This window comes from Leptopilina heterotoma, unplaced genomic scaffold (assembly GCF_015476425.1).
Source record: "Leptopilina heterotoma isolate Lh14 unplaced genomic scaffold, ASM1547642v1 Lhet_510, whole genome shotgun sequence".
NCBI lineage: Eukaryota > Metazoa > Arthropoda > Insecta > Hymenoptera > Figitidae > Leptopilina > Leptopilina heterotoma.
In genome coordinates, this window is record NW_025111111.1 from 477476 (window position 1) to 498708 (window position 21233).

The following is a 21233-nucleotide window of genomic DNA, read 5'->3' on the forward strand; positions in this document are numbered from 1 at the left end:
CTTGATTTCAACTTTTTCAAAAATCTAGAAAAATTTAGATAAAATTTTTCTAAAAACACATAAATCTTTGTTAGACTTTCAGCTTTAAAATAAGTCTTCGAAAATTAAAAAAGGTTAATCCGTCTTCGATATATAATTAAAAATGTGAAGCCGTGTTTCAACCGATTGGTGCATTGAAATTCAACTGTGACGACTCGATTCTGGCTTCGCGCGGCAGCAAATGAGACAGAAAACAGGGACGAATTTATGCTAGAGAATAATAAATAATGATGTTTCACGAGTAATATATAGAAACTCAAAAGTTTATCGTTCCCCCGCATGATTTCGTACTTGTTTTCTCACTCATTCGCTGCTGCGCGAAGCCAAAATCGAGTCGTCACAGTTGAATTTCAATGCACCAATCGGTCGAAACGCGGCTTCACATTTTTAATGATATATCAAAGACGGATTAACCTTTTTTAATTTTCGAAGGCTTATTTTAAAGCTGAAATTCTGACAAAGATTTCTGTGTTTTTAGAAAAATTTTATCTAAATTTTTCTAGATTTTTGAAAAAATTGAAATCAAGAGACAAAAATGAGAAAATTTGATAAATTTTTTTATTTCTTTCTCACTCTACAACTTGAAAAATAATTAACGAAATGACTTCAAAGATGGCATATTTTACGCAGAATTTAATCAGCTTTCTAACCGTATTTAAGTTTTTTTTTACCTCCTTTTATTCCCGAGATATGATTGAAAAAGTGATGGAATGTTTTTTCATAGAGTCGAATTTAATCATCCTGATACTCGTGGACGGTAGTGTAAATTTAAAAAATATTTATTGTGCATTTATATAATATTCCCTACTAAAAATTTCCACGTGAGTACAAAATATAACAAAATTTTTTTTAAATTTCAGGCTTTTGGACATTTTTTCTAAAAAGAAGCATAAAATATTTTACCAAAAAAGTTAAACGCGTGAATTGTTGCCGGTTATCATTATAATAATAAATGACAAAAGAGCAACATATTCATGTATAAAAATTGCAGTATATACTAAAGATTAATTGTGGGCCCCTCGAACTTTTTTGTCTAGGGCCCCTCAATTCGTTGTTACGCCACTGTCATAGAAACTATCATCTCATAGAGCACATATTTCTGATTTACCTGTAGCCATTTTAAAGGTTAATTCAGTTAGAATTGCGTGCAATATAACATCTAGAGCGTATATAAATAACCAAAAAGTTTACACTATCCATGAATTTTTTCCTACCGTTCCACCAGTATATAAGATTGTGGAAATGCCTGCTCACGTCATTTACCTTTCGATTGACACCAAGACAATACATAATATACAACTGCGAATTGTCGATCAAGACGGTGATTTAATAAATTTTAGAGGAGAAACTATAACAATTCGATGTCATATAAAGTCTTGGTAATAGGAATTATTTATAATTAAAGAGTTGTTGTTGGTAGAAACTATAAAAGTCAACCAATACGCAAGAGTTAAATCAGTCTAAATTTGTCTCACAAGGTGTTAACACCTCAGAATCGCCTCTTTCTGCAAGAACTAGGTCTAAAAGTTCAAGGAAAGAAAATAAGACAACAAGACAATTAATTTACATATTTTTTAGTTGCTGTTGCAATAAAAATGGACGAACTTCTCAATATTCCAGCAGCAGTGAATTTTGATGAGACCGTAGCTCATTATGAAATTCATGCTAATCAACTATATGAATCTTCATTTTTTTTACAATAGCGATGAAATTCGAATCGAAGTACAACATCAAGACTTGTACATTTTACCCAGTAAAAGTTCATTACACATTTTTGGTAGATTAACTAAAAATGATGAAATTACTCTTACACAAAACGTGCTGGGTAATCAAAAATTGCAGCTGATGCAAGACTTACATTGGAAAATGAGTTTTTAAAACAAAGATCAGTTGATGTGAGGTTAGAATTTGAAGCAGGAATCAACATGCCAGCCGAGACCACCGCCTGCCTAATCATCCATGACCGCGTCATACAATATAAGCCAATCAGCGGCGTTGTAAAGAGTGGTACTATTGTGTAAATAAATGTGTACTATTGTAAAAGAGTGGGGATATTGAGGTAATGGTGAGGGTGATTACTATAAAAGCAGCTGCTCTCGGATAGAAATTCATTTTTGCTTCAAAATGGACTTTATCGTAGACGTTCAAGGTTTTAAAAAAGCAAACAACGAATTTGTCTTCAAAGAGTTGGCTATACTTCCTCTTCAACCAGATGGTCTACTACTTGTTTTCCTGTTTGAACCTCCTTGTTCTTGGAATTCACTGGACGCTACAAAAGTGAAAATCTATGGCTAACTCATAATTAACATGGAATTGATTGGACAGCTGGAGATGTACCATACGATGAACTTCAATATATTCTACAAGGAATCCTGCGAGGTGCTAGTGCCATCTATGTCAAAGGATTAGAAAAAAAGACTTGGCTATAGAAATATTTATTAAATGTACAAAACATAGAAGATTTTAATTGTCCATCGTTGAAAATACTGGAAACTAAATTATTGTTAACGACTTGTAAACATCATACTCTTTATATCGAAAATTGTGCCGCAAAAAATGTTAAACTTCTTCAAGAATGGTTTTTGGAACCTCCAAACCAATATATAAATGCTATTTCTAATGGAATTGATGAAACTGACTCTACAATTAATACTACTACTTTAAAATCTTTCTACGAAAATTGTGAATCTTTCTTGTAAATATATTTATGAAAAAAATAAATATTATTAATTTAAAATTTAAAACAATGTTTCTTATTATTTATAAAAAACAACCTATCCTTTAAAGTTTCATTAAAATATTATATATTTTTTATAATTCCTGAAAATAAAACTTATTCTAATTCTAAAAAATAACTTATATTAGGAGAAGGAAAATGAAATTGAAACCAATTTATAAATAAAACTTTGTTAATTTTATCAAAATTTTTAAAAGTATATATACATTTTTTACAATTTGAGGTACTACTACACTTTAGAATTTTAAAAAATTTTATTTTTTTATTGTATTTTTTAACTCCTTATGACTTAAAAAAAAACACCTCCTAAAGTATTCATAACCAATTGTGAAAAATAAAAGTAAATTTTTCAAAAATTATTCAATTATTGTAAAAAGTCATTGACGAATTAAGTAAGTCTTTCAGGGGATGGTGGGGTCCAGCTTTTTGTTACGACCAGTAGAAACATTGGTGCTAATGTATGTAACAGTGTCTGACATAAAAAAATGGAGGGGTTTCAATTTGCAAAAGAATTTTAGGTAATTTATGGATGGCCTCTAACGATGCATATAAAGTTTAAACGCGTTTTTCTCAAAATAACGTTTTTTCAAATTGCGGACACTTTATCTCTGAATCTACTGAACCGATTTTAATAAATAATAAGTCGTTTTGTTTGTTAGCATGTCCTGTGTGTGAATTCACCAAAAAAATAATCAAAAAATTAAAAAAAACATTTTTGCAGACTAGAAAAATACTGAAAAACATAGTGTATTTTTAAAAAATTATTGAAACATATGCTTTTTTTTTATTTTAGTCGATTTTTCATTATTGGTGGTGGATTTCTATGCTAAACACCTTCCTTTTTAAAAAGCAGTTTGGATTTTTTGTTTCTGATTTGTCAATCTTGAGATAAACTATCCGCAATTGGACAATTAACTTTTTGGAGTTTCGATCTGGATGTTGTCTGCAGATTATGATAATAAATAAAAATTAAAAACAATCTATTATTTTTATTCTCCAAATATGTACTAATATAGGCAAAAAAGTTTTTTTTATATTTATAATAAAAGACCTAAAAAAATTTTTTTTGAATTTAGTCTTTTAAGAGCCTTCTAAAGTGTAGTAGTACCTTAAACAAAAATTATAACAATTTAAACTCGACTATATTATACGGTCCTCCAAGATACTTCAGTTGAAGTTTCTTTGATATCGCAGCTTCTTTCATCATCTCCAAAGTGGTTGGTACATCCTCAAAGAGCTTGATGAATCTTGTTGGTTAGTATGTGACGAAATCAGCATCAATCTCAACTATGATCCTAGGTCCATATTTAGTCTAGACCTTCTTCATTTTTGTGACGTTAAAGTCCATCTTTCATCAATTCTGCAAGCGGCTTCGTCGGCAAGTATCCTTCAAAGCGACCAACAGAGTTGACTTTATCTAGATCCATTTTTTAAGCTGTAAGAAAACCTTGAACAAAAAAACAAGACAAAGAATTGTAATTGAAATAAACTTGTAATATAAAAAATAATTCAAAAACTAACATAATGCTGAAAAAAATAAATTAGAAAATTTATCTGAAAAAAGAAATTTAGAGAAATAAAATTTTAAAACAACCTAAAAAAATTAGAGTAAACAAAAAAAACCTGTAAAGACAACTTATAAAAACTAAAGAAATCTAGAAATAAAGCTTTAAAACAATTTAGAAATAAACCTGAAATGCAAACTTAGAAGGTCAATCTAAAAATAAATCTTATAATAAAAAAACAGTAAATAAAGCTGAAAAACTTAGAAATAAACCTGAAATGGAAACAGAAAGAGAAAAGACCTGGAAGTGAGAGAAATTTACCTAGAACGATGGAAGCTGAAAGAAAGAATGAGTCTGTTGGCTCGCTCTCCGTAACTTATACCCCAGTCCGCACTATACTCACCGCCCCACTATGCCGCTCCCACTACTCCACAGGCGGGCGCAACTCTCCTACCACAAAATAGTAAACGCCGACTACCGGCATAACTTGAAGTTAATATACTCAAATTAGGTCATCGGTCGGTAAAGTAGAACACCAACCAACTTTCACTTAGTGGCGCGAAATTTAAAATCATTCCACACCAACCAAATTTAAATTATGAAAATAAAATTTAAATATCCTGCCAAGGGAGTTTGAATTCACCGGTGGCGCCATCTCTTGGTGGCTTCAGGATTCATGTTTTTTTAAATTAAATAATCATTTGTAATTTGCTTATTTTTAACCCTCGGAGCACATACAGGGTTGTGTAACCCTGACTTTTATTTTAAACTTAAATTTCTTTAAAAAATTGTAACAATTGGGGGTCTTGTGACCTAAAAGTAATTGTTTTAAGTTATAAATCAATTCCATAGTAAGTGATCATAGAAATTTTTTTCTAGTATGAAAAAAGTTGATGAAACTGTTAATATAAAAAATAAATAAAAAAATTTATTTTCAATTTTTGCAAAAACTCTAATTTTATTTTGGTTAGATGAGGGAAATTTTGATATCCCGGGGACATACCAGGGATGTATAAAATATTCTCTGCATATCTGTAGGATATCCATAATTTTTTCGATATGTCCCAGAGATATCCCAGGGATATCTATTTGCTGTAAGGGTATAGCTGTATAAAAGTTATGTCACAAAATAAATGTTGTGACTTTCAATACATTTTTCTAATTACCTGAAACGTTTTTGGCAGTATGTAAAATGCCTACCTGTTTTAATACATTTGAATTTAGGCATTTTACTAACTGCCCGCGGTTTACAAACTGCCTAGGCAGTTTGTATATTACCGGATTATGCTATCTGCCTACGACAAACACACACATACCTCACACGACTTTTCATAAAACCAAAAATTTCAACCCCATACTGGGAGTAGTAAGAGAGTGCCAGGAGGTGAAGGAGAAGACGCATTTATTTTTGGTGGTCTTCTCTGTTTCAGCAACCCAAAAAACATAGGAATAGAGAACTTACTCGACTTTTCCTGAAAATTGAAATTTTAACCCCCTCCAGGGGGTATTAAGGGGTCTTAGGGGGTAAATGGAGAGACTAATTTATTTTTGGTTGTGTTTTTCGGTTTCAGCGAACCAAAAAACATAGGAATAAAGACCCTACTCCACTTTTTTGAAAAGTAAAATGCCAACCCTATCAATCCCGTGAGGAGGTTAAGTGTTGGAATGTCTCTAAAATTTGTAGGTTATGAGACCTCTGATTATCGCCCAACAGAATACGGCACTGACTGTTTTAATTAACGTGAAATATGTAAACAAACATTTTTCAACTAATATTTAAATGATCACAGACACTTTTTACCAAATATGCCAATGTACAATGGGTCAATAGCTACAGTTTCACTGCAAAAAGAGGTGTCTTGGGTGGAGACGTTTTTGGTGTCTAAGACACCAAAAACGTCTCCACCCAAGACACCTCTTTTTGCAGTGTTGTACAAATATTAATATTTTTTAAGTTTCAAAGTTGCTTAAAGTTCATAAAACCATGTTCTATCTGATGCAATGAACATTATTTTAACTCTTAAAGGGCACTCTGGGTGTGCGACACCCAGTTTTCGATATAAGGTGATTTCAGTAGTTTTAAAAAACTTTTTTTAAGGCATACTTGCGTTTGCGAAGGCAAAAAATAGGCCTCACTTTAATGTTTTTTTTTCACAGTCATTTTATTTAAAATATTAAAAACAATTTTTGCACCTTAAAGTACATTATAAAAACTACAAAAAGAAAAAATTGTTTCGTTTTTAACCGTTATTTAAGATTCGTAGAGGGCCCCAAAAATGAACAATCTCAAATTTGTAAGAGTTTGCGGTGCCTCCTATAGAGCCGCTCCTGACAGTCTAAAATAAAAAAAACAAAATTTTTTCTTTAGTATACATTAATACCTAGTGGGCGTATATGATGAAATTTAAAAAAAGTTAAAAAACGAAAATACGGTACTTTTAAAGTCAATTTTTAAGAAATAATGATTTTAATCTTTTGAATTTTTGACTTTAAAAGTACCGCATTTTGGTTGTTTTTACTTTTTGTAAATTCATCATATACGTCCACTAGGTATTAATGTAGGGTGTTGTGGAGTGATGTGCAACGTTTTTTTCGTTGGACAAAAAACATGTCAAATAATGAAATTTTTAAATATTTCAAAATTGAATGACTTAGAGCCATTATAATAGAATATTTCTACATTATTAGATATTAAGAATTTTAAATTTTTCCTACATATTTTTCGCTTTTTCAAAAACGTCTTTTTTGCATTTTCCAAAAAAGTTAGGGTAATGTGCAACACCTGTAAAATTCAGGTATGTAATGCATAAATATCGATAAAAATCTCTTTAGTTATTAATTTTAGGCTTTTTCAATGCAAACTAATCGAAATCTGCCAAAAAAAATTTACTAAAGTATAGTTGACCTCTAAAAAGTGGAGATTTCACCAAAGAAAAAAAATTTTTTTTGTTTAATTTTTTATTTATTCATAACTGCATAAGGAATATAATTAAAGGAAAATAAGTCAGAATTTTTTATTCATCATGTGAATTTCAGTTATTGCTCGTAAAGTATAAAAAAGAGAAAAGTGTTGCACATCACCCTAAATTTGATATTTTGCGAAAAATGATTTGTACGCAATACTGACACAAAAAAATGGCAATACTTGGCTCTGTTCAATATCAAACTGTAGATCAGAAAGTGGCGGTGTTGCACATCATCCCATGTTTCACATCACCCAATAACACCCCATACTAAAGAATAATTTTGTTTTTTTTATTTTAGACTGTCAGGAGCGGCTCTATGGGGGGCACCGCAAACACTTACAAATTTGAGATTGTTCATTTTTGAGGCCCTCTACGAATCTTAAATAACGGTTAAAAACAAAACAATTTTTTATTTTTGTAGTTTTTATAATGTACTTTAAGGTGTAAAAATCGTTTTTAATATTTTAAGTAAAATGACTGAAAAAAAACATGAAAGTGGGGCCTATTTTTTGCCTTCGCAAACGCAAGTACGCCTTAATTATTAAGATTAAATAAATCATTATGAAACCTATTTTCCTTCAAAATGGATGTATTGAGCTACATAAGATAATTTTTCTAAAAGATAATATCCTATTCCAGCTTGAAGAACACACTTTAAAGTCCCCGGATGTCGTACACCCAGAGTGCGGTTTAAGAATGGATTCGTAAGTGTACGCTTTAAGGTTATGTTATTCAGTGGTCACGTGACTCATAGTAAAGTATACGGGACACGTGACCACTGAATAACATGACCTTAAGGGTTAATAAAGTTTAGGTGGTGTACTTCCGAAAACAACCCCCAACCGATTTTAATGAAACTTGGTAAAACTTATGTATTTTGATGCGCTGATTACGAAAATAATAGTGAAAATTGGCGCAAATTTTAATTTTATGGTGAAAACCATAAAAATACCATAAAATTGAAGTTTTATGTGTTTTACTTTATAGAACTGCTTTCCAAAAATGTTGTTTACAAAAGTTGTAGATCTCAATAAAATACAACTTTTTTGTTCTATACATTTTTTTAAAAAAGTTTTAATTTTTCGAGAAAAATGCAGAAAACCATAAAATTTGGGTAATTATGCATAAGAATGTCTTTTCTCAATTTTAGAGATAAATGATTAATTATTTTTTTGGAAAGCTTTCATTTAGCTAGAAAATAAAAAATCAGATGGGAGGAAGCTAAGAAAGTTAACTCTACGAATATGCATAGGAAGGACTTTCTAAAATTTATAGAAGGCAGCTTCCACTAGAGTTCCTGTATACATTGAGTAGGGAAAGTGAGTCAAATTGACTTACTAGTTGGTACTAGAAGGTACCGAACCCAGAACCGACCCCCCTTCAACATGTCACCCAAAAAACACTTTTTTAAATATACTATGATTATTATCTATGATTATTACTTTAAGGTAATAAAAGGTTTATGGTTCCCTAAGGAACCATAATATTAAAATTGTTACCCATCCCTGGTATTCGTAGAGTTAACTTTTTTGGCTTCCTCCCATCTGATTTTTTATTTTCTAGCTAAATGAAAGCTTTCCAAAAAAATAATTAATCATTTATCTCTAAAATTGGGAAAAGACATTCTTATGCATAATTACCCAAATTTTATGGTTTTCTGCATTTTTTTCGAAAAATTGAAACTTTTTTTAAAAAATGTATAGAACAAAAAAGTTGTATTTTATTGAGATCTACAACTTTTGTAAACAACATTTTTTGGAATTTTGCATTTCTTAAAAGTAAAACACATAAAACTTCAATTTTATGGTGTTTTTATGGTTTTCACCATAAAATTGAAATTTGCGCAAATTTTTACTATTATTTTTGTAATCAGCGCATCAAAATACATAAGTTTAACCAAGTTTCATTAAAATCGGTTGGGGGTTGTTTTCGGAAGTGGGGTACAAAAAAATATGGATGCACCTGAATTGCTTAAAACTGACTGTTTACATTTACCCCGAGATTTTGAAATTTTCCTAAAATTCGGGGTAAATGTAAACACCACTGTAGTTAAGCGAGGTTTAAGAAACAAGTTATTTCAAGTATACTACTGTTTTAAGGGATGGAAAAACTGTAAAAAAATTCTTCGTAGATGTATAGTAAATAAACCAGTTGACTGATAATGTATCATATATATATATATATATTTTAATTTGTAAATTTAGCTGAAACATCTACTGTTTACATTTACCCCAAATGACCCTATATCCTAAAGTTTTTATGAAAAGTCTAAAAATAATTATGAAAATCACTTTTTTGCGGTATGTAACTCCTTAAGGGATTGGTAGCGGAAAAATGGAATAAAGTCATTCATTTGTTCGACCGCATAAAAATGTCGACCATTTTCTCCCATGGGCAAATATAACAGCTGATCCCACGTGTTACGTATGACTTCGTAACTATTTTTAATTTTTTTATTAATTAAAAATTATATTTAAATTATATAGATTCATTTAAAATTGGGAATTCTGTAATTAGAATTAAGAATATTGTATAAAATGGTAACAGGTCGATACACCTATGACACATCAAATTGATTATGTAGTTTTCTAAATAGATAGCTACCTATTTGTTTTGTTCATTTTTCTTTTGCTATCAATAAATAAATTTATATTTTGAAATTGTTTCGAAAGTATTGGACAACACACATGTTGCAAATTGAGGTTCTTTTATTTCAAAATAATCAATTTAATAAAAGACTTTTGAATGTATGTTACAATTATTAAGAAACAACACACACCAACATATGGAATAGTGCACTGAGAAAACTGGAGAGTCAAATTCAGGGGTTCAAAAAGTGTATGTTTCCTTTGCTTATGAAGAGAGTTAAATAGTCCTTCTAAAATAAATTTTGAATTGGTAATGGAAATCTACTTGTATATTCTCTCCCATTATATCTGAGGGTTAAAAGTTGCGCAGAAAATGTGTACGATCTGATGCGCGCGAAATTATTTTTCTGACATTTTATGTATTTAATTTAGGGGTTAGGTTGCCATATTTATTTATTTCGCGCCGGATAAGGAAGGGATTTCTCAAGATGGTTAATGTGTCCCTCTGTTATAAACTCATTTTCCCTCCAAGAGAAATGGCACGAATATCTGTCAATGGTGTATTTGAACATTTAGATTGTTATCCAATAGCTAACTCTCAAATATTAACGATTTGTCCCTCCAGATGTTTAATCCAATACTCCAGTTTTCTCAGTGTGAGGAAAAAGATCATTGAACTCATATCACGCCACCTCAGGAATTTGCAAGCTTGCGAAAAGCTTGCCTCGCAACAAGAAGTTCAATGAACTATGTGTAATAGTATCCCTACTATTAATAATTTAACGAAATTCAGGGTGTGATCCAAGACTTGAGCCGATTAACGATTGAGTTTGACTTGGTTCCTCCCGCAACAAAGTTGTGTACATTTACTTTGTTACTCTCGGGAATTGAGAGTTTTTATTGACGTCTCTTGTGAGACAGTCAAATTGATTTTGGATTATTTTGCATTAAACTCCAAAAGTGGAGTTTTCCTTATTTTGAGTAGTGTCCAACTTTCAAATAATTTTAGTATAAATTTTATAATTAATAATCATTGTTGTTATTACACTTAAAAACAAAAGTAAATTTAAAGTAGTGAATTATAAAACAGTGTTCGGAAGAATTTTCAGATTGATTAAAATATATATATTTTGTGTTTATTAAGCTTAATTCAGATTTAAGTTCGGTGACCCCGAAATTTAAGTTTTGAGTTAAGGCTTTTTAAAAAATTAAACGAAACGACATAATATCATCAACGAATTTTATGTGAAAAAATTATAATTCATTGAGGAATAATTTCAACATATAATCAAGGAAAAGGAATTTACAAGACAAAAAGGGTTTCTATCTTTATAACAGGTGTGAATCATACAACACCTGACTCAACATTTTCTTATTATCAAACTAAAATAAATATAGACTTGGTGAGTCGAGTTATTACTATTTATACTTACAGTGCCGCTCAAAAGGATTTGCCCACCCTACGGCATGCAAGGGCATTACAAAAAGTTTTGTATCTTCAATAATAATAAAGATAAAATCTTAATCAAATATTTATTTTAAAGCATAAGTATTTGACTTGAAACTATGACAAAAAAAAATTAAAAAAAAAATTTTTTATTGTTTAATTGCTGGAAATAAAAAAAAAATTTTCACTTTTTTTGAAAAATTTTAAATTGATACAATTTTTGAAGAAATCATTACATTTAAAATCTAGAAATGTTATTAAAAGCATTTTTTGTCACCTTTTAAACGATTTTTTAAAAATTGCTCTACGATAATTTTTAAGAAAGATATGATCATTTGTTTATAAAAATAGCCTATTTTTTCAATTGTTGGTAACTTGAGAACAATTGATTTTTGAAAAAAATTGTTAAGGAAAAAAATGTGCCTTTTTGTGCGTAGAATTAGAAAAAAAATATTTAACCATTAAAAAAAAAAAATTTTTTTTTATTTTTTCCTCTGTATATATTTTTAAGACGAATAACATACTTATCAATACATATCGATAAAATCGAATACAACATAAATCATCACTGTTAAAAAGAACAGTTAATAATTACACTTTTCAAATATTTAAATAACATTAATTATAAAACATTTATTTGATTATAAACAATTAAATCAGTATTGTTAATAATTTTACTTTTAAACATTTTGAGAGTAAAAATGTTAAATATTTTTTTCGTCGAAATGATTTGAAAAGTATAATTATTAACTGTTCTTTTAAACAGTAATGATTTATGTTGTATTCGATTTTATCGATATGTATTGATAAGTATATGTTATTCATCTTAAAAATATATACAGAAGGAAAAATTGTTTAAAAAAAAAATTTTTTTTAATGCTTAAATATTTTTTTTCTAATTCTACGCACGAAAAGGCACATTTTTTTCCATAACAATTTTTTTCAAAAATCAATTGTTCTCAAGTTACCAACAATTGAAAAAATATGCTATTTTTATAAACAAAAGATCATATCTTTCTTAAAAATTATCGTAGAGCAATTTTTAAAAAATCGTTTAAAAGGTGACAAAAAATGCTTTTAATAGGGTAATGTCACATTGAGTGGACCGCTACTTTGAGTGGACCACCTGAGTTTTTAAGTTATCTGACAGCGGAAACGTGAAATAAATAAAACGAATAGCAGCACCGCACCTAGAAACAGTAAGAATTTATGTTCCGCGATAATCATACACGTTATTGTTTGATGTAACGCATTTTTAAGAACACAAACCAAAAAAGAAGTCGCTCTTACAATGAGTAAAGTGATTCGGAAGCGTAAAAGTAGTGCAAAATTTAAGTTTTAAAAGGTAACTTATTTTTTTCCTACTACTTTGGACATTGGAATTGATTGTCTTAGTTTAATTAAGTGATAATTTTGATTAAAAAAAAAATTTTGGTGTCTGCCATAAAAAGTTGCATGTCACCATGAGTGGACCACTGTTTATAACCATGATTGGACTGCCTGTTTTTTATATTTTTAATGTCAGTTTACCATTTTTATGGAAATAAATTGACAATAAATTGGTTTGAAACTGTTTTATGTTATCTTTATTAATTTTTTTGTGATTTTGATGTGATATGTGCCAAAATTATTGAAAATGGTTTCACTTGTAAACATTGCGACACAAACATGGTCTGAAGCTGCATAAGCATGAATTTTGTTTCAATATATCAGAAATATCAAATACATTAAAGAATTTAGAATAACTTTTACAATTTTTTAAGAGTGGTCCACTCAAGGTTACCCTTTTTTCATTCCTTAAAAATGAGCTATTTTTTAAAAGTTAATTGTTTTTTCCAAATAAAAAAAAATCAATGCTATTATGGTATAAACACTTATCTAGGGATCTAAACTAAAGCTTGAAATAGAAACCTCCGATTAATTTGCTGTCATGAAGAATTTTTTAGAAAAAAGCTTAGGCGGTCCACTCAAGGTGACATTACCCTAACATTTCTAGATTTTAAATGTGATGATTTCTTCCAAAATTGTATCAATTTGAAATTTTTCAAAAAAAGTGAAAATTTTTTTTTTTATTTCCAGCAATTAAACAATAAATTTTTTTTTAAATTTCTTTTTGTCATAGTTTCAAGTCAAATACTTATGCTTTAAAATAAATATTTGATTAAGATTTTATCTTTATTATTATTGAAGATACAAAACTTTTTGTAATGCCCTTGAGTGCCGTAGGGTGGGCAAATCCTTTTGAGCGGCACTGTATATATATTAAATAAATACACGAATACACTATTATTATACCTACACTTTTAATTAAAGAGACATTTAGTAATGAACGTTAATTTATTAATTGATAAACAAGATGTTTTATTATCTGGGAATAAAACTAATTTAAAGTAAATTTCAATAATGAGAAGGAAACAAATTGTATTATAAAATAAATTCAAATACATGAAGTTTTAAGAGATCAATCTTTTGTATCCAAAAAGTATCGTTAAATTAATTAAACAATTTATTAATATGGAATAAACTTAATGTTATTATACTTGCATATATGTGTTTTTTTTGCTGAGTGTATTTTTGTTATCCTTTACATTTAATTCTTCATAAATACCGTCTAACCGGACGGTTAATAGTTAATAAACTTATTTTATTTTATTTAACGAAGAGTATAACGTTATCTAAGGATGAATTATTTCAATTTTAGCAATGTTCAATAAATTGAGATTAAGTTAAATATCTACATTATTGAATTTTTTTTATAACAAAGTTATTGTTTTATTAATTAATTAAAAATAATTAATTCATATCTAACACCACGCGTTATTTTTGCCCAGGAAAAAAAATGTCTGATATTTTCATAATAGTCGAACAAGTGAATGACGTTTACTCCCTGTCGGCTGCTATCTGAAATCGTCACTTTTGTGTCTGTCTGTCCTCTGGGTCATGAACTTTAATTTTTGTGTGCCTGTGTTATTTATACATAGTTATGAACATACTTTAGCGAACACAGCATAACTTTATAAAAATATAGGGTAAGTCCGGGGGAGATGGCCGTATGGAAGACATGAAAGGAAACGTTTTTTTTTATTTAATATTTTGATGCTTACTTTTATCATGAATTATTGGGTCAGATGGCCAGTAATGACTTTTATTTAAAATTTTTTATGTTAATGTTACATACTTAAGAAATATTAAAGAAGAAAAATTAAAATGTCTGAGAACAAAATAATTGATCTAATTGACACCAGAGATGGATATCTATTTGTAGGTTGAGGCGAAAGTTACAATCAAACGACATTGATAGAAGATTGGACTTAGTGCAGTATTTAACATTTTTGGCCACACGAAAACTGCACTGAACTCAATGATAAATGGTCAAAATGCGACAAAAAAAGAGAAAAGTATTGTGAACGATTAAAAATTAGGTTTAAGCTAAAAGCCAAAAATGTTTAGTTATCAATAAAAGTTTAGACAAAAATCGCTTTGTTATAATTTTTAGTGTGCTTTAAAAAAACTATGTCCATCTCCCCTGGACTTACCCTACATTTAAAATAAGTAATTTTATTTAACTTACACCCTTAAACCATATAATACTTGTTGGTGGTGGATTACTTTGAATTTCACATATTAATTTCAGGTCATCTCCTTCTTTTAGATTATTCATTGAGTAACCTATAGCTACATGAACCGTAGCAACTGGAACATCTATATAAAATAGCATAGATTAGATTTTATTTAAAGGCGATAGTTTTTTTCATATCTTTTAAGGTACTAGTTTACTTTAGTGTTGCATGTCAATTCAATAATTGCTTGATACAATTGATACAATTGATACAATTAGACAAGACAAGAGGTGTGATTTTCATTTGTTATTGATTGACTTGATCGTTTGAATGAGATTTCAAAATATCAAATAAATCTTAAAAAATACTTCTTTTTTATCAAGTTTTGAAATTAAGATTAAAGTAAGTTGAAATATATTAAATGGCAGAAGATACTAACAACATTGAAAGTAGGAAAAAGAATAATGATAAAAATGATTCAGATGATAAAAAAGAAAAGGAATCTTCTCAAAAGTATGTCAAAGAATCTTTCAATTTAAATGTCAAATTTTATTTATTAATTTATTAGGGGAGACTGGGGCGAAAAGTTAAACTGCCAAAACCGTTAAAATTCATTATCTTTCGAACGAAAATAGTTAGAGCATTGCAATTTTAATTATAGAAGGGTGTTATCACCCTAAATAAATGTCCGGAGTTGTGTGCAATTCTTTTTATTTTTGTGGTGTCAATATTAAAAGTTTTTTTTCAACCTACTTTTGAAAATTTGTTCGAAAAAGAAAATATCAACTTTTAAGTATATTTTTTGCATTTTTTCTCACCGCGATTTTTTTACTTCATTATTTGGGTCCCCTGAAGAGATACCTACATGTATTTTCTAAATATCTTTAGTCAGATTTTTTATATTTGTTGTTAAAGCCAAAAACGCACCCTGGGGCGAAAAGTTAAATAATGGGTAATATCTTTAGTCAGATTTTTTATATTTGTTGTTAAAGCCAAAAACGCACCCTGGAGCGAAAAGTTAAATAATGGGTGGGGCGAAAAGTTAAATGTATTTTTACATGTTGTTAAAAATTTTTTTTTATTTTTCGTTTTTTGGGTTTATTTGTTTAAACATTATTTATTTGACATTTGGCAAGTACTCTGTCAAAAAATAAGCCGGTTCACGTGAAATGAACAAAAAAATTTTTTTTTTTTTTGAAATTTCAATTTTTTAACTTTACAACTATTCTAAAGCTTTTGTTAAATAAACAAAGATCTTTTATTTACTAAATTACTTGTTTACGTATACTTTAACTTATCTACTATTTATCACCTATCAGAAAATAGTTTTAGTAGGCTAAAAATAGAATTTAACTTTTCGCCCCAGCATGGGGCGAAAAGTTAAAAAAAACAAAATTTTCAAAAAAGGAGAAAACATGTATTTTTTGCGCAAATATCAGGAACTTTTTTATTGAAAGTTGTAGAGGACAAGTTGCCCTACAATATTGATATACAAATATTTGCATCTAAGCGGCTTATATTGCCAAAAAAAAATCATTTATGCAAAATTTAACTTTTCGCCCCAGTCTCCCCTACTTATTAATTTTTTAATAATTAATTTTTTGGATCTTAATATATATTATTATTCACAAAAAATACTTGGAACTAAACTATGGAACGATAATTTAGTAATTTTATTAATTTACAAATTTTTAATTTTGTAAAATGTTTTTATTGACAATTTGTCTTTTTCGTTGAAAAATAAACGAATTTAAAGGTTAATATCTGTTATTTTATCCATTTTTTTTGTACTTTCAAAATTGCAAATATGATGTTTTTATGGTATTAAATAAAATAAAATCAATGTTTAACAATAAGCAAATAAGGGATACCCCCAATAATTAAAAATTCGCACAGTGCTGTGGACGGAGCAATCATCTTTAAAAGTAAAAGACGGAAGCAAGATGCGTTGTCTTTGGAAAATTCATTTGAATATTTCATGTCAGAAAATTGTAAGATGGGAAAATGTAAATTGTGTCCATTCAAGAAGACTAAAATAATTGAAATGAAAAATAGTAATACGACGGGGTTAATGCGACATCTTCGAGAAAAATATCACGATGCTTTCTTAAAAACTTATCCCGAAAAGGATATTTTATGATTTATTTATTTATTATTTACTTTATTCTCTATATTTTTAAATTTGACAAATTTTCAATATTTAATCAAATCTTAGAAAAGCAAAAAGTCAACTAATAATAAATAATACCTAATAATAACTAATAATAATGAATTAAAAATTGTTTTTATCCCACATGCACAAAAACGGCGCTTTCTGATAGCAGCCGACAGGGAGGAAAGTCATTCATTTCTTCGACCGTATGAAAATGGCGGCCGTGTTCTCCCAAGGGCAAGAAAATTAGCTGTTCACATGCATTTTTCTTGCCCAAGGGAGAAATCGGCCGCCATTTTCATACAAATCGAACAAGTGAATGACTTTTACTCCCTGTCGTCTGCTATCTGAAATCGCCGCTTTTGTGCATTAGGAATAAAAAATATCGTAAGTAACACGAGAATAAAGGCAGCCAATTTCTTTACGATGATTTTTGTGACACTCGTTCCGGTCTCGGGGCGCCTACGGCGCCCTCGACCTCCACTCGTGTCACAAAAATCACCGTAAAGAAATGGCTGCCTTTCTCCTCTTGTTGCTTAATATACTATTTATAACAAAATAAAGAAAAGAACAGGGAACATTTAACAAGAAAGTAATCGATTTGGTAAGAAGTACTTGACACTTTCATTTTTTTATGACAGTGGTACCCAGGAGTTCTTTCATTATTTAAATCCTAAAGCCAATTTGCCGATGAGAAATGAGCTCAAGTCTCTGACTATGAATCAATATTTTAATGTAGAAACAGTTGTAACGAAAATTTTACAAAATAATAATTCCAAAATTTCTTTTACAATGGACGGTTGGACTTCCACTTCAAAGCGTTCTTATTTCGGAGTCACCGCTCATTCTATTAATGAAGAATGGAAGTTACATTACTTGACACTATTTTTTATTCCATCGCACAGCAAACACACGGGAAAAGAAATGACTGAAATGTTTTATAAAGCTCTTGAAAAACAGAATTTACTTAGAAAGATTCAAGGAGTAACGTTAGACATTGCTGCAGCTAACACCAAATTCATGGTAGAATTGTCACATCTTTTGCCTACATTCGATGCAGTAAATCAGCATTTCAAATGTCATGCGCACATAAAAAATCTTGGCGTGTAGGATTTAATCAGTAAATTGAAAATTGACAAATTTAATGATGGAGAAAACGAAAATGCTTATGATGGAAATATTGACGACGACGAAGAACTAGAAACTGAAAATGATGAACAGTCACATGTTGAACTTTCGTAAAATTGAGAAAACTACTTAAAATTTTAAAATTTCCTGAACAGTGGAGAAATAAACATCAAAGTTGCTGCACTCTCACTGAATAAAAATTGTATCATCCGAATATTGACATCTCCACTAGATTAATTCCACCTACGCGATGATAAATATAGCAATTAAAATGCAACGTTCATTGACTCTGCTAATGCGAAACTAATGATCAACTGGAAAAATATCTGATTTTAGGAAATGAATGGTTGTTGCTAACAAGTATTTGAAAGTTTCTTCGTTATTTTAAGAAATTATCGGATGTTTTAAGCGGAGAAAACTATGTTACAATACCTCTAGTTGTGATTATCTTTAATTTACTTCTTGATTGAATTGCTAAAAAAATTGATGAACAAAAATTGATATTTTTAAGTAACATTTGAGAAAATTTACAAATCTACGTATTTCAAACAAAAAGTAAATTATAAAAATATTATCTCATTAAAAAATTTAATAAAAAACTATTTTGTCAATATTCTAAAAAAATAAAAAATTTTATTTTGTTTAAATGATTTTGTGTTAAAAAATAGTTAAAATATTTATCTTTCGTCAAATGAATGGAAAAAAGAAATTGACCTATCTTTATCACATCCTTGTGCAGATGCAGCAGAAAATATTTTAGATTGGTGGAAAAGGCATGAGAATCTATATACTAGTCTTTCATTAATGGCTCGCGACTTATTAAGTGTTCAAGCGATTAGCGACATCGGTTCTAGCCGAAAGGCTCTTTTCTCGTGGTTCCTTGACCATCAGAAAACATAGGAACAGATTGGAAAATGAATCTATAAATTATCTCATGTGTTTAAATTCATAGGTGAGTTGTTCTTTAAAGGATCAAATTGAAGCTTCCCTTAACTCTGAGATATTTTTACAGATGTTGAGTAACAATTTTATTTATTACCTTCTTAAATTAGTTATTAGTGTCATTATTTCTTATACTTTGCAACTAAAATATTAAAAATTACTAACTGCGTTGTATAAAAAAGCAATAAATTTAATAGTTTACTTGACCTTTTGTTTATTTTAATGACACAAGAAAATTTCCAAAAATTATATAACATTTACATATTTAAAAATCCAAATAATTTAAATTATGCCATTATTGTTGTTTTCTAAAAGAAAATTTCGAACCCTCGAAATAACAATCGTTCTACAAGTTCTAAAAAGTTTTAATAATAATATAGTTATGAGGCATTATTCCTGAACTGTCCCAAAAATAAAAAAAAGTTCTTGGATTTCCTTTATACTTTGGAAATATGTTACCCTAGTAGGTACAAGTTACTACACCAATTTACAGGTCCAACCCCCCACCCCAATCAAAAGGGTGGGGGGTTGAAATTTCAGCTTCAACTCGAACATGCATTCTTTAAACATTTGTAGTTTCTACTTAAATTATTCAATTAAAAAAAGTAAGTAGTGTTTTAGAAAGGTTTTTTTGGGTACTTTTAAAATATTTTATTTATATAATAAAAAGAAAAAATTTTTTGCAAAAATTTTTTAAAATAAATAGTTTTTTGCAATTTTGTGCAAGTTCGGTAGTTTTTATTTTCTTTTTAATAATCTCAAATGAAAGCTTGGGAATTCCCCTAAAAGAAGATATAAGTCTGAAAATGGGCCGAAACAATTTGCCAAAGATATAGTGTAATAAGTAAAATTTGTCCGTCCGCTCGCGCACTCCAGCGCGATGAACAGTTATTTTTCCATTACACATGATCAAAATCAATTTAAATTAGTCTAGTATGACCACCGGACAATTAATAAAGCATAATACAATTTATTTTAATTGTTGCAAACAATGTTAATTAACAAATAGATTACTTCGGACCTTCTTCATAAAAAAAATTGGTTTTTTTGCAGACAAGTTTAAATTTATGTCTAATTTAGTAAAAAACTATTTTACAGTTAAAAATTATCATTAATATTAACAATTATATAAACAATAATCAACTTCCTTTTGTATTTGTAAACATTTTCGTCATTTTTCAAACTTTAAATATTTATATCATATGTACATTCTTTCAAAAACTTAAAAAATTTATTTGCTTAAACAATTACATTTGTTATAAACAAATTTTTCATTTATAACAAATAATTAGCTTTTTTCATCAAACAAAATTTTTTCCTTTTTTTTATATTTACTATCATAAAAAAGAACTCCTTAATGAAATGGGAATACTATAAATTATTCATTTAATTTTAATAAACATTATAAGTTAACAAATATTTAACTTTGTTCTTTTTTCACAGAAAAAATATATTTATTTATATGCATTTAAATGTAAACTGTTTTAACTGAATAATGGTTTACTTTATTAAAAATATAAATATTTCTTAACTTATAATGTTTGTTAGAATTAAATGAATAATTTATAGTATTCCCATTTCATTAAGGAGTTCTTTTTTATGATAGTAAATATAAAAAAAAGGAAAAAATTTTGTTTGATGAAAAAAGCTAATTATTTGTTTAAAAATGAAAAGTTTGTTTATAAGAAATGTAATTGTTTAATCTAATAAATTTTTTAAGTTTTTGAAAGAATGTACATATGATATAAATATTTAAAGTTTAAAAAATGACGAAAATGTTTACAAATACAAAAGGAAGTTGATTATTGTTTATATAATTGTTAATATTAATGATAATTTTTAACTGTAAAATAGTTTTTTACTAAATTAGACATAAATTTAAACTTGTCTGCAAAAAAACCAATTTTTTTTATGAAGAAGGTCCGAAGTAATCTATTTGTTAATTAACATCGTTTGCAACAATTAAAATAAATTGTATTATGCTTTATTAATTGTCCGGTGGTCATACTAGACTAATTTAAATTGATTTCGATCATGTGTAATGGAAAAATAACTGTTCATCGCGCTGGAGTGCGCGAGCGGACGGACAAATTTTACTTATTACACTATATCTTTGGCAAATTGTTTCGGCCCATTTCCAGACTTATATCTTCTTTTAGGGGAATTCCC